The sequence below is a fragment of the Pelophylax lessonae genome (assembly GCF_965119305.1).
Source record: "Pelophylax lessonae genome assembly, chromosome: 1".
Taxonomy (NCBI): Eukaryota; Metazoa; Chordata; class Amphibia; order Anura; family Ranidae; genus Pelophylax; species Pelophylax lessonae.
The window spans coordinates 658,299,961-658,305,596 of record NC_138768.1 but is presented as its reverse complement, the minus strand read 5'-3'; positions in this window follow the sequence as shown (position 1 = coordinate 658,305,596).

Here is a 5,636-nt window from a genome sequence, read left to right as displayed (position 1 = left end):
CCTGCAATGCAGACCAGATTGTCCCACTTGTCATAATTATTATTTAGGATAGAATATTCTTCATCTCAACTTCCATTACATTGGAAGGGAGGCAAGGTTAAGGCAGGCTCCCAGGCTGCAACTGCAGACAGATATACCCCTTAGGGACAAATCCACCAGAAGGCTATCACCAGAAAACACTACACCCCCCAAGGACACACCAAATCATCCTGATTGAGTATACCCCTGAAGGACACAGCATCCTCCAATGACAACTCATAGTTACATAGTTACATATAGTTACATAGTAGGTGAGGTTGAATAAAGACAATAGTCCATCCAGTTCAACCTGTGTAGGTGTGTGTGGCTGTACTCATCTCACATACCCCTGAATGTTCTTATCCTTGAGATGTAAGTCTAAGAGTCTTTTGAAAGCCACCATACTACCCGCAGAAACCACCTCTTGTGGTAGAGAATTCCACAATCTTGTAGCCCTAACAGTAAAGAACCCCCCACGTTGCCTGTGGTTAAAACGCTTCTCCTCTAATCGCATTGTATGCCCTCGAGTCCTCATGCAATCCATGTATACAACCAAGCTGATGAAGGCCACATCAACCAAACAGGCAACTCATTATGCTGGAAAACTTCTTCCCCATAAGTGCCTTTATCCGACATCCTGCAGTGCAGGTAGAAGTGTCCTGATTGGGGTTTGAACTTGAACAACCCAGTACTGAAAGTTGCTGACTACTAAGACATTCTGCTGCTTTGTCTTTCTGTTCAATTTGCATCCCTCTTAAAGAATGATCTTCTAGCTTAAACATCATAGGAAAAAAGGCAATGCACTCCTTTGGAAGTGCTAATTGCATTGCAGGTACCTCTGCCATTTTAGGCATCCTAGCAGCCTACGAAAGGAGGTACAAAAAAAACCTGTTTAAAGATCTTCCTCCGCTGCATATTCCTTTTAGGAATTGTTTGAAGAAAGGTAAATTGGCCAATTGACTGGTCCTGCAAGGAAAAGCTTGACATTGTCAGAGTAGAGAATCCTTGCACAGGGAGAGTGGTAAAAGAATCATTTAGAGTGTCTTGACTACCTGTGGCAACCTGGGGGTCGCTGTCATCTTGCAACCTGGATACCTGAACAAGGCAGGCAATTCATACAGGATTTTACCAAGCAAGGCATGAGCAGCAAAGGCCCAGTTTACAGAGTGCATAATACATGTCGATCTGGAGATGCTTAATAGCAAGTGTCCATTAGTCAGCTTTTCATACACTAGCTTTAAGAGACCCGCAGAAGGGCTGCCAATCCATGAACAGTATCAGTAGGGAGACACTGCCCCCCTCCAGCTATAACCTGCATCCATAGAGTAGACAAGGCATTGAGATATAAGGCTGCAGAGGACTTTTTGCAGAAATAAACACATTTCAGTAAGTTTAAGGGAGAACTCCACATTGTTAAGAAAATAAATATTATAACATGTACAGTTGCTACTCAAGCCATGCAGTAATCTATTAAATACCCTTCCCAATACAAACTGTAGCTGCTGAGCTGAAGTTTAAGCTTCTCAGAGAGACAACGTAACAGTTGTTTGCTAGGTGAGGGAAAACCCCTAAGGGGTTGACCACTGCTAAAGGAATACTACCACAGCAAACTTCTTTACATAGGTGATTTCATTAGACAGAGCATTCAACACATAAAGAAAAACCTTGCTAAAACAAACAGATATCTGTTCAGGAAAGAAAGCAACGGCAACAAACTTTGATAAAAATGCTACAATGCACATCACAACATAGACATCTCCATATGTTTGCATTTTGTTTTTTTATTTTTATTTTCTAACACAAGTGGAGTTACTACCTAGCAACCTGCATGGCATCTGGTCCCTTCTGCTGACCTCAAGCCAAACATACTCATGTATCCTGGACCTCTTCCACAAAGTAATCAATGCATCCACAGGGCGACTTGGATCCCAGGAACAGCAGTGCACACCGTCATGCTGGGCACACTTTAGAGGTCACCCACTTTTAGCAGGGTATCCGACTTAGCACAACTGTTCACCATTGGCAGACCGTCCATTATTACAGGTGTCAATCTTCTGTGCATGTGTGCCGTTCACCACCCTGCTTTTAGCCGGGCATTTGGTGACTACTGGAGCCTTCCTGAAACTTATGGACGCCACAGGACGCTCCCAATATCTGCACGGCTGTCCCGTGTGAGACCCCAGTCGCCACATCTTCCAAAAGATAGGAAAATTCAAAATGGCCCTTATGAGTGAAGAGGACAAAACAGGAATGCAGCCTCTGGCTCAGCCTGAAAATTTATGGGAGTGGGGTCCTATGGGGTAGGAGCGAGGGCGGGGCTACCCAAACGTATGCTGCCATGGAAGTCTGTCAGGGAAGGTTAGGTTAAGAAATGTGCAGTGCTAAACCTTATAGAAATGAATATTGTTACAAATGAATTAACATAAATCATACAAAAATAGAATAGGTAAAGATAAAGTCCAAAGTGACGTGAAGAAGTCTTCAAAGTATGGTCCAGGTGAATTTCCAAAGCACCGTAAATAAAGTGACCACCACCGACAACAGGAGAGGGCTTACCAGAATAAGTGGACCCAGTTGGCATATGTCTAATGAGTCAGTAAAAGTATTGGTATACAGTATCTCACAAAAGTGAGTACACCCCTCACATTTTTGTAAATATTTTATTATATCTTTTCAACACTGAAGAAATGACACTTTGCTACAATGTAAAGTAGTGAGTGTACAGCTTGTATAACTGTGTAAATTTGCTGTCCCCTCAAAATAAATCACTGGCAACAAAAGTGAGTACACCCCTACGTGAAAATGTCCAAATTGGGCCCAAAGTGTCATTATTTTGTGTGGCCACCAGCACTGCCTTAACCCTCTTGAACACAGAGTTCACCAGAGCTTCACAGATTGCCACTGGAGTTCTCTTCCACTCCTCCATGATGACATCACAGGGCTGGTGGATGTTAGAAACCTTGAGCTCCTCCACCTTCCGTTTGAGGATGCCCCACAAATGCTCAATAGGGTTTAGGTTTGGAGACCTGCTTGGCCAGTCCATCACCTTTACCCTCAGCTCCTTTAGCAAGGCTGTGGTCAGCTTAGAGATGTGTTTGGAGTCGTTATCATGTTGGAATACTGCCCTGCAGCCCAGTCTCCAAAGGGAGGGGTTTACTTACTTTTGTGAGATACTGTAAATACATCCATCCAGGAAAGGAGAAGATGGTGGAGTTGTTAGACACTGCTTTTCACTTAGTGATAAACATGGATATCCTACATTGATGTGAACAGCTCCAATCAGAAGACCACCCAGTACAATCAAGTGTAGATAGAATCTTCTCCAGTTAGGCTCAATCAAAAGATAGACTCCACATAGTGTAAAACCATTATAAAAAGGCAATTTATTTAAAATAGGAACACTTACAATGGATTAGATAGAAAGCGCTTTCATAATATCATGTAGAACTCATGGAACACAATGACATCAGTGGAGATAGACCCAACGCATTTCGTCTGATAAGTCATCATCTGGGGTCCGACGAAACGGGTCGGGTCTATCTCCATTGATGTTGTTGCATTCCATGAGTTCTACAAAATATTATGAAAGTGCTTTCTATCTATTCCATTGTAAGTGTTCCTATTTTAAATAAATTGCCGTTTTTATATGGTTATATATACACTTATTCATATGTAAAAATATTCATTTATATAATGTTTATGCACATTTCTTACCTTATGACACAAATTAGCCTGTATACTCTTACCTCCTTGCTGCAGTGCTTCCAGCTTGCTTCTTTTCACATGTGGTGTTTGGCTTCTCTGTGCAGCTATGGGCGTCGCCTGCTCCACTGTGGGTTATATCCTTTTCCTGTCTATTACTTCCTGGGTCACCTCTCTGTTTTCTTCCCTATATATACACATACTCAGTGCACTGCTCCTTGCTTGATCAACTTCACTGTTCTCTAGTTCCCATCCGTATACCCCTAGGCTACTATATCTGATTTACTGTGTACCGACCCTGGCTTAGTTTTTCCAGTCTGTGTTCGTTTGCTGCCTGTCCTGACCTCGGCTTGTCTCTTGGATATCCTTTAGTCTGCTACTTACTCTGCACATGCCAGCGGTCTCCACATTTACAGCCGGGCCTACCTGGGGGCCGCAACCTGGTTCCAGCTTGCTGTAAATCCTAGCTTTAAATTCCATACGTTTTCCCAAGACCTGTGTGACGGTACCGACCCACAGTGTGCTTTCATCATATTCTGCTTCCTCAAGTTTTGAACATAGATATCAGATATTATAGCCACAATATACAAGACTAGCCAACAATAGCTTGTATAAGATCTGGAACCATTTATTGAACAAATTCAAACAGAATATGTACCCCACCAGGTCAGGTGAGCCTGATTACATTATCAAATGCAGAAATATAATTAACATAACTAAGGAACAACCAACACAATTATTATTCTACTTCCCAACTACCAACTAATAGCTGACAGTGATTTCATAAACATGCTAATTAACTCAGCACTTAACCCCATCGCAGAAAAATTGGACACCTAACCGACCCTTTTGACACTTTTTTGGGGGACCAGTGACATTATTACAGTGATCAATGCTAAAAATATGCACTGTCACTGTACTAATGACACTGGCAGGGAAGAGTTTAACATCAGGGGCGATTAAGGGTTAAATGTGCGCCTAGAGAGTGCTTAATAACTGTGGGGGAAGTGCTTTTACTACCTAAAGATATAGATCGGTGTTCCAGCGTCACAGGAACACAGGATCCATGTCTTCTGTACTCACAGAATGACCGTCTGCTTTGTTTACATAGGCAGACTGTCATTATGTCAGTGTAACGAACGAACGGTGGGTTCTGGCAGACATCAGGTCAGCAGGATATGCTGTGTAAAACCACAGCGGGAGCAAACCGCTGGCACCGCGCGCTTGTGCCCAAAACCCTGAAGTGCGTGATATATACATATCTATACGTACATATACTATACATATATATATATATATATACACGTGATTCTGCACAGATCGGCCGCTCTGTAGCAGTAAATCTGCTATGGGGTGGTCATAAAGCGGTTAATGGACTTTCTCTTTAAAGCTGCACTATTTGGTTTATGCACTATATGGGATTTTATAATTTAGTAATTTTGTGTTATTTGGTATAATTTGTGGTTGATGGTTTAAGCACTGTAATTAAGAACGACATTTTATGCAAACACATCACACAGGAGCTGATATTCTTGGTCATTGAGTTAATGTTTTATGGTCACTGAGCACAAGTGTTTAATAGGTATTCATAATTCTGGACTGCACAGCAGACAAGAAGAAGCTTTTCCTGTGTAGAAAAACAAAATCTAGCAGACAGTGTTACACAGCACAAGCAGATTGGGCACTAAAAGTCTCCCCATCATAGTGTCATAATGACAGCTGAAGCACAATTTTAGTTGAGTTTGAGTTAATAATAGGCACAAAAAAAGCAGGGCAGCCACAAAGTGTCCCCAGGGATGGTGGGGAAAGAAATTGTACACCACCAAACCACTGCCATACGCTCATGCTAGAATGCATGAGCAGCAATAAAAACCTAAATTTTTTGCTGTTTTTATTGCTGCCTCATTGTTTGAATA